Source organism: Oryctolagus cuniculus, chromosome 20, assembly GCF_051225735.1.
Source record: "Oryctolagus cuniculus isolate XC-2025 breed Fujian yellow rabbit chromosome 20, ASM5122573v1, whole genome shotgun sequence".
Taxonomy (NCBI): domain Eukaryota; kingdom Metazoa; phylum Chordata; class Mammalia; order Lagomorpha; family Leporidae; genus Oryctolagus; species Oryctolagus cuniculus.
The window spans coordinates 1947073-1957009 of record NC_142886.1 but is presented as its reverse complement, the minus strand read 5'-3'; the positions used below and the strand labels follow the sequence as shown (position 1 = coordinate 1957009).

Here is a 9937-nt window from a genome sequence, read left to right as displayed (position 1 = left end):
CTTTTGAATTTTTCATTTCTGCTACATTTCTAATACCCAAGGACTATTTTTTGCTCCCAGAGATTTTTATGGCATACTGCTGTTCTTTCACAGTGCAAACATTTTCCCGGAGGCTATTAATGTCAGATTTTGTTGCACCTGCATGCTTCCCACAAGTTTCTTTTCTGTTTGATTTTAGCTTTCTCATTTAGAAGCTATCCTATCATAGCTGGCTTGTTGCTCATGATTAAAGGGTGTATACTAGATTGGAAGTGAAAATTGAGGGTGGGGCTCACTGACTTGGCTTTCACTATACAGTAAAGACCACTGTACAGTGTTCATATCTTTATGCTCTGTGCTTATACAGATCAGATTCCCCAGAGTGTGTTCTTCTAGCCTCTACATGGAGGGTGAAGTCCTGACTGCTGAATGCAGTTCCTTGGGGAAATCTTCAACATGTGTGTGTTCATCAATCCACTTCTCAGCACAAACCCTTGCATTGTTAGGCTGGAGACTTGGTTGCCTTCATCTCCCATTCCCCTGTATCCCTTCCCCAAGGCACATAGTTCCAATGAAGAACTGTTGAGCTTCTGAACATCTTGAGGCAGAGCATGTTATTTTCAGTTATCTCCTTGGCCAGTGTAGGGTCCAACTTTTCTGGGTCTACTGACTATACAGTCACCTTCTGCTTCCACAGTTTTCCACACTTTTTCTTCCTCTGACTCCATTTTTCAAATTTAATCGTTTAAAAAATTCTTGCATATTTTTCATGAAGTTTGTGGCATACAGCAAAATTATGTGATCAAGCTACCGTGTTACCCCCAAAATCACTCTCCCCAAATAGACACATGGTTTTTGTTTTGGTCTATGTAACGTTATTGAAGAAAATAAATTAATTACTAGAAGACTTGTTAGTTGATACTCATCCATTGACAACTTGCATCATTCATTCAGTGCTGTCTTAAACAATGTATTGGAAGATAGATTAACTAATAGTTCCAAGCCTCCTAACAATTTAAATGAAAATCACAAATTGTTGGAGACCCTATTTTGGAATACAAAGGGTGTTTGACTTGCAATTTCTATTCCCTGTAGAACAAAAACAGGTCATTCCTTTACTTGTATGCATAAAATACACCACATTTTTTGTTCTGCTGATACTATAAATTCAATATCAATTCTCCAGCTGCATCAGTGATGAGCATAAAGTACATCATTTAACCTCATATTTCTAACAGTGGAAGGCTTAAATAAGAATGGATGCTGCTATAATAATGCTGCTCCCTTTGATGTGACAACTGAGCATCTGTCTCCACCCTCTCAGATTTCTTCAGCATGTTAGAGTAGTGAAGAATGATTTTAGACTCATAACCAAGTTAGAGTGAAGACATTTGCCACATAATACACATGCTTCACTTTTTAAAATAAATTCTGAATCTTGGGAATCTGTTCAGTTGCAACTACCTTGCAGTTTATTTTTTTTTTAAGATTTATTTATTTATTTGAAAGTCAGAATTACACAAAGATAAAGAGAGACACAGAGAGAGAAATCTTCCATCCACTGGTTCACTCCCCAATTGGCTGCAATAGCTGGACTGCTTTCCCAGGCTATACCAGAGAGCTGGATCAAAAGTGGAGTGGCCAGGAGTTGAACAGCACCCATATGGTGCCAGCACTGCAGGCGATGGCTTTACCTACTATGCCACAGTGCCAGCCCCTACCTTACAGTTTCAAAAGCAGCTATTGTCCAAAGCTGGAAGAACAAAGTATTCTCAGATGAACATGTCAATGAATGAAGGGAGTTAAAAAAATTTTTTAGAAGGTGAGATCTGATAGGGAAGCCACCAGATGAGAAAATCAAAAAAGAAACAGTAATTTAAAGTTTACTTCAGCTATATGCAGATTATTCTGAATTTAAGGTAGCATCAGATGGCATACTTCTGAGTCCATTCCCAAGGTATTCTGTTGTATTTATCTCTGTTTTATAGATTTGTGCAATCTCTAGCACTAGGGGTTTGTCTGGATTTGGATCACATAGCAGTGAACAAATGGATAAAAGAACTTTAGAAATTATTAAAGCATTAGACCACTGTGATCTTAGACTATCGAGACAAATGCTGCCATTACTGTTAACATTTGGATAATAAATTCTTGTTGTAAATGCAACATTAAGTGATTTGAAGGGGGTAGTCTGTAGGAAAATGAATTGCCAAAAAGAATACACTGTCATGATATGAGCTGTCCCATAATTGTGACTTGCTAGTGAAGCACATCATCCCAAACTGGACCTGCAGAACATCGTGCCAGAAGGTCATGGGCCAAATCACTGAATTCCTTATTAATCCATTTCAGTGCTATAGTCTGTGCTTTCAGTCTGGTTCCTCTCTCTCAGTGTGTGCTCAGAAGTCTGGCTAAAACTTTTGATTATCCAGGCAGCAGGGAAGGATTGTCTCTTGGTCTCACATTGGCTCTGCCAAACACAGGCGTCTCTTCACTGCTGTGTATCAGTCCACTAACGAGGCTGTCACAAGCATGGGACGAAGCTAAGGATAGCAGGGGACACTTTATTGCCCACATGCAGGGCTTAGCAAATCTGAGCCACCCCCCAATGCATTTTTTTAAAAATATTCAGGATATATAAGTCTGTTTCCATTTATGTGAGAAAAAGATGAATCCATACAGAGATGGAGACATAGAAACAAGGCTGCTTTTACTTTTCATTTTTTATACTTTCATACTAATTGGTTTTTAATTTAAAAGTCATAGCTGTGAATAATTTGTAAAGACCTTGTCTAAAATGAAATCTTTTAAAGATCCAGTTTAGAGATTAGCATTGTAGTGTAGCAGGTTAAGCCTTTTCCTGTGATGCTGACACTTCATATGAGCACCAGTTCAAATCCCAGATGCTCCACTTCCAACCTGGTCCCCTACTAATGCACATGGAAAAGCACCAAAGGATGGCCCAAGTGCTCATACCCTTGTGACTTATAGGGGAGATACAGATGGAATTCCATGCTCCTGGCTTTTTCCTGGTCCATGTTCAGTCATTGCAGTCACTTGAGAAGTGAACCAGCAGATGGAAAAACTCTCTCTCTCTCTGCAATTCTACCTTTCAAATATATACACATATATCTTTTAAAATATCCGGTTTAAAAATATTTTAAAAGAGAGCATGGTACAGCTGAAATGAACCTCTTGGAATCTGTTACCCTCTCTAACTCCTCTCAGTGGCACCAGAGGCCCCACTACTACAATTTGGAAGTTCACAGCTGCATATGTGGCTTCAGAGCCCTTAGAAGTCCTCCATGCACCTAGGCCATAGGCCGTCTACTGCTGCGGAGAGATCCCACCTAGATCTTAATTGCTCATCCAGAGAAAAAGAATCAGATAAGTGTTAACAGTCACAGAGGGGAGGGTGGTTGCAGGAGCGAATTTTGAGAATTGTTTTCCACAGGTTAGTATCGAAATAAAAAGCTAGGCAACAATTTACTAAGAGGCAGAAACATTTATTTGACAAAAGCATCTGGTCCAAGAGAAGACGAGGCAGAGTGCCTGAGCAGGACACTGGCTTTCAGGAAGTGCCCAGGGTTTTAAGGCATTACTTTTTTTTTCCAATTGGATCATTCTGGGAAGTGTCCATTGGTCAGGGGTTTCACATATGAATGTTGATTAGCTTGGGGCTCACAGAGATTGTGTGGGTCTCCTGGAGACAGGCTGTGTTCTCCTTAGAAGCTCAAACCCCTCTTCTGCTAGCTCGGGGTGAAAGATTGCAACCACACTGAAAGTGTGATTTAAAGCTGCAAGGTCACACATGCATCATGAGAAGCTATTAGTGGGGGAGATGCCAGCTGGTCTGGAAACAAGCTTTCCAGTGACAGATGGCAGTCCACTTGTGAAGGAATTCTACCTACATCTGAGGGACTCACAGACCCCCAAGCCCCACTGGACAGCCTCAATAAAGCCCCATTTGTTCTTAAATTGCCTCTGACCAGACAACCTACTTCCACTTAGCACAGCCTCCCCTGTCTGCCTTCTCACCTCTCCTCATTTCCCCTAGTTTAGACACACAATTATGAGACATTCTGGCTCACTGAAGCCTTGAACATGTCTGTTTGGCTGACTCATGTGTCATATAACCAAAGCTGCTCTGATCCTGGTCCTGTGGAGCATCATTTCCTTGACCAAACATTTGTATGTGGCAGAAGAATCCAATCATTCAAGTAATTAGGCTCCAATTCTGACCCACTAATGACTAGCAAATTACTTGAATGATGTACCTCAGCTTCCTTATTTACAAAGTGGGGTGAGAATGGTAAATGCTTTCTAGCCTTCCGAGAGGACTGGGGAGGTGATATATGTAAGTGTCTGCTGAGCATCTATGTTATATCACAATTTTAGGTCTGATAGAAATAGAAGGCATCAAAGTCAGGATGCCTTCTGTCATGGAGTTTGAGGTTTAGTGAGAAAGACACAATTCAGTTTTCTGAAAAGAAATGTCAACCAACAAAGGGTAAGAAATAACAAATGATTGCACACTTGGTTCAGTGTGTGACAAGTAAATATTTGGTGCATTTTCAAACTAAGATATGCACCTGAAAGTTCTTAGGCAAACAGGAGGTTAGTAGCCAAAACAGCTGAAGCAAATGCTAGGAAGATTGTAATCCTGTAGTTACTCAGCCAAGGAGGAACCGGAGTAAGAACCTGCATGCTAGGAAACAAATAGCTTGCTGTAAAACACGCTGAGTGTGCTGTCCCACCAGGCACCCCATCTTGCAAGACCATTCATAGTCTCCCCTCTCAATGCACTTCCTGTGTCTTGAGTGGAAAGGTGAGGCTGTTTCTCACAACTTGAGGGCTCATCTGGGATCTCTGTGCCTGCATGGAGTGGGGGCTCTAATAGAAGGGGAGACACATCCCATCCAATTGCATGTGGCCTACTCTATCTGGGTGCCCCATCTCACTCCAGAAGCCTGAGACTTGTTATTTGAAGGACAGCAGAGGTGCCACAGAAAACAAAAAGCAGGTACTGCAGCAACCAAACAACCTCACATGTGAGCCGAGTAGGAAAAATTAGAGTATAAGTATTGCATTGGTAGTTGGGCATTTTTGGAGGTCAAGCATATGTCACTGACACATATCCCAAGTATGAGGCAAGTGTGGAGTCCCGTTCTACAGTTTCATTCTCCTTCAAGGAAAACAGCTGGACATGGGCCAGTTGGATCCCAAGATGTGAAGGAAACCTCCACTACAGAGGTTTGAGCTCAAGAAAAATTTGGAGTGGTGTTCAAGAAAGCTCCCTTATGGGAGACTGAATACACATGTCCAAGGAATCTCCATTATGGGACATTGGGCACACAGGAAAACTCAGACACAGAGATCAAACTGGGAAATAAAAATTCCAGGTCTAGGGAAAGGAGAACTAAGGAGGCTCCCTCTGACATTTCCCTGGATAGTCTACTGGGGAGAATTTTGGAGTCCAGGGGGAACACCTCTCAGACCAGGAACAAAGAAAAGCAAAACAACGATTAAGTGTTGATGTTTTATTTGACTTAAAGATCCAATTTATGAACTCTCAGTCTTTTGGTCCAAGTTTGGCTCAGATGAAGATTAAATATACCAAGCCCTAGTATTCTTAATTTTGTAATTAAGAGCTGGCTTGATAGGCCAAAGAAATGCAAAAGATAAAGAGAAGCACAGAAATTTTTCAAAAGAGTAAAAATAAAAGGCAAAATTCATGATTTGCACTGTAGAAGAGACAGTTAAAAAGAGAGATTAGATCAGAATACTCCTTGCAAAAGATGGGGAAATCCCAAATTTCAACAAATAACTAGGAGTGAAATACAGAAGGGAATTCCTAAAACTGTAAATGGATGTTATAGAACCAGGAGTAACAGAAGGAGGGATTCCAGATTCCAATATTTACCATGAAGCTTTACTGAAGCCTCAAATCTATTTGGCCAGGTGTTAGGAAAGTTCTGGGGGAGTTCCAACCTTCCACAGAGACTCAATTGCTACAATATGTAGATGATCTTCTTTTTAAAGATTTATTTATTTATTTATTGGAAAGTCAGAGTTACACAGGAGAGGAAGAGACAGAGATCTTCCATCCATTGGCTCACTCCCTGAATAGCTTTAATGGCCAGGGCTGGGCTAGGTGCAAGGAACTTCTTGATTTCCCACATGAGTGTAGAGCAGCTGGGACCCACACAGGTATCCATTTGGGATGCTGGTATTTCAGGTGGCAGCCTAATCCATTATACCACAATTCCAGCCCTGAATGCTTCCTTTCTCAAAGGTGTGACAGACCATTGGATTATTCTAATTAATAAGTAGACAGAATCCAGTGTGTACATTAATCAGAGAAAAAGAGAACTTGGCAGATTGCTTCTTTCCAATTATTAAACCACAAATATGTATAGCATCTCCACAGTAAGGATGTCTTATATTTACTAAGCATTAGATGTTCAGTCACTGCATGCCATATCTTGACTAGTCCCCAGTTAAAGCTTTCTGGTTCTTGTGGATGCTCCCAGCTATCCCTAGAAAGATCTCAAAACCTTCCCACTCACCTTTATCTCAGGCCAATAGCTTTCTTGGCCTATTCAACATGAACATATTAAATGCCCTATACTATGGAATTCAACATCTACTGATTAAGGGATGGCATTGTGCTTTATCAGGTAAAGTCACTGCCAGTGACACTAGCATCCCATATAGGTGCTGGTTGAAGTCTTGACTGTGCCATTTCTGACCCAGCTCCTTGCTAATGCTCCCAGGGAAGCAATGGAAGATGACCCAAGTGCTTGGACCCATGTGGGATACCCAGAAGAAGCTCCTGTCTCCTGGCTTCAGTGTGACCAGCCCTGGCCATCATCTCTGCCTTTCAAACAAAACAAATCTTCTTTAAAATTTACCAATTTTAGACTTTTACTAATTATAGGTTATAGTGTGAAGCAATTTACTGTTATGATTTATAGTAGTATGAAATCTGTGAAATGATCAGCCCAAAGATCTCGGGGAACACTTTGATGCTAAAATTATCGTGGGTGAATAAAGGAATTCAATGGACTACAAATAACTGTAGATTATCATTTTATTTTTCTAAGTTATTTAGAGTCAACCCTCTGTGAAAACCATGAAACAGCCTATAACTTCTAGTCTAAATCTATCTCTCTGGCATTCATGATCAGAGGGAGTTCCCCAGAAGTTCTGCAAAGGAGAAAAGATGGTTAATTTATTAAGCTCTTCTCATTCTTTTTTTTTTTTTTGACAGGCAGAGTTAGACAGAGAGGGAGACAGAGAGACAGAGAGAAAGGTCTTCCTTCCGTTGGTTCACCCCCCAAATGGCCACTATGGTTGGTGCACTGTGCTGATCCGAAGCCAGGAGCCAGGTGCTTCCTCCTGGTCTCCCATGCAGGTGCAGGGCCCAAGCACTTGGGCCATCCTCCACTGCCTTCCCAGGCCACAGCAGAGAGCTGGACCAGAAGAGGAGCAACTGGGACAGAACTGGTGCCCCAACTGGGACTAGAACCTGGAGTGCCAGCACCACAGGTGGAGGATTAGGCTAGTGAGCCATGGCACCGGTCACTTCTCATTCTTAAAGTCATAAGGCCCTTGCTATTTCCTATATGATGCAGTCACATTAGAAAGTATCAAGGGGGGTTGGTGCCATAGCTCACTTGGTTAATCCTCCACCTGCAGTGCCAGCATCCCATATGGGTGCTGAGTTCTAGTCCTGGTTGCTCCTCTTCCTGTCCACCTCTCTGTTGTGGCCCAGGAGGGCAATGGAGGATGGCCCATGTGCTTGGGCCCCTGCAACCGCATGGGAGAATGGGAGAACAGGAAGAAGCACCTGGCTCCTGGCTACAGATTGGCATGGCGCCAGCCATGGTGGCCATTTGGGGAGTGAACCAATGGAAGGAAGACCTCTCTCTCTCTCTCTCTCCCTCTCTCTCTCTCTCCCTCTCTCTCTCTCTCTCTCTCACTTTCTATAACTCTACCTGTCAAATAAATTAAAAAAAATAAGAAAGTATCAAGGAAGGTGGCCAAGATGTAATAGATAAGATACCTTATGATAAAAAAGTAAGAAAACATATGAGGCAACTTCAAAAATCACATACAAATATAAATGTTATTTGTTTACATAAGCTCCATGAAGTTCCAGACATTTTTAAAACAATGATACTTGGCATTTAGTTTATTTGCAAACAATTGTGTCTCCTAGTAATTTGACCATGTCAATGCAGGGTTTTACATTATTAACTAAAGAAAACTGAAAGTTCTTTAAAGATTTTTAAGATTCTAGTACAGGGGCTGGTGCTGTGGTGCAGTGGGTTAAAGCCCTGGCCTGCAGTGCCAGTATCCCATATGGGTGCCATTTCAAGTCCTAGCTCCTTGCTCTGCTTCTGATCCAGCTCCCTGCTAATGTGCCTGAGAAAGTATCAGAGTGCTTAAGACCCTGACCCCATTTTGGAGACACAGAAGAAGCTCCTGGTTCCTGGCTTTGGCCTACTCATCCCCGGTCATTGCAATTATTTTGGGAGTGACCCAATGGATGAAAGACCTCACTCTCTCTCTCTGTCTCTCTCTCTCTCCCTCTCCTTCTCTCTCTCTCTCTGTGTGTATGTGTCTGCCTTTCTCTGTAAATCATTCAAATAAATAAAGTGAATCTTTACAAAAAAGATTATAGAACAAAAATAAGTCAGAATAGGCCAAATGAGGTGTGTAATATAGATGCATAACTACTTCCTGTAGAAATAGTTACAAAATTGTTCTTGTTTGATGAAAGAAATGAAGAAACATTGTCATGATGAAGGACTGCCTAGTGAAGATTGCCTACATGTTTTCCTGCTAAAGCTTTGGCTGACTTTCTTGAAGCTCTTTCCAAGTAAGTGATGTAAGCATGCTCAATGATCATTCTCCAGAAATACAACAAGCAAAACTCCTTGAGCATCTGAAAAACCATTTTCATGACATTTACTCTTGATAAATCTGTTTTGTCTAAACCATTTCCCACTCTGGTTAGCCATTTTTTCATTGGGTTTTGTCTTCCGGATCATTTTGCTAAGTCTATATTTCATCTCCTCTTAAAAATTCTTCCAAGAAATACTTCAGGGACTACTGAAAATTTCCATAGAAAATTCTACTGTTGTCTGAAGTTGATCTAGGTGCATCAAGTTTAGAACTCATCAAAGAGTGTTTGCTCCATTTGAGCTTTTTTTTTAAACTTTTATCGAATAAATATAAATTTCAAAAGTAAAACTTTTGTCTTTTTGGTTTTTTTCAACTTTTAATAAATATAAATTTCCAAAGTACATCCTTTGAATTATAGCGGCTTTTCCCCCATAACCTCCCTCCCACCCACAACCATCCTATCTCCCACTCCCTCTCCCATCCCATCCTTAATCAAGATTCATTTTCAATTATCTGTATATACCGAAGATCAACTTAGTATATACTAGGTAAAGATTGCAACAGTTTGCATCCACATAGATACACAAAGTATAAAGTACTGTTTAAGTACTAGTTTTACCATTAATTCACATAGTACAACACATTAAGGACAGAGATCCTACAAGGTAAGTGTACAGTGACTCCTGTTGTTGATTTAACAATTGACACTCTTATTTATGACATCAGTAATTACTTGAGGCTCTTGTCATGAGCTGCCAAGGCTATGGAAGCCTCTTGAGTTCACAAACTCCAACTTTATGTAGACAAGGCCATAATCAAAGTGGAAGTTCCTTCCCTCCCTTCAGAGAAAGGCATCTCTTTCTTTGATGGCCTGTTCTTTACACAGGAATCTCACTCACAGAGATCTTTCATTTAGGTCATTTTTTCCACAGTGTCTTGGCTTTCCAGTGTCTTGGCCTGAGAAATTCTAATGGGCTTTTTAGCCAGATCTGAGTGCCTTAAGGGCTGATTCAGAGGCCAGAGTGTTGTTTAGGGCATTTGCCAT

General features: G+C 41.0%; 1 pseudogene; it reads right to left on the bottom strand.

Moving 5' to 3' along the window:
* Window positions 1-1904: 1904 nt before the first annotated feature.
* On the bottom strand, window positions 1905-8944 carry LOC149120021 (ubiquitin-conjugating enzyme E2 D3 pseudogene; annotated as a pseudogene).
* Window positions 8945-9937: the final 993 nt, after the last annotated feature.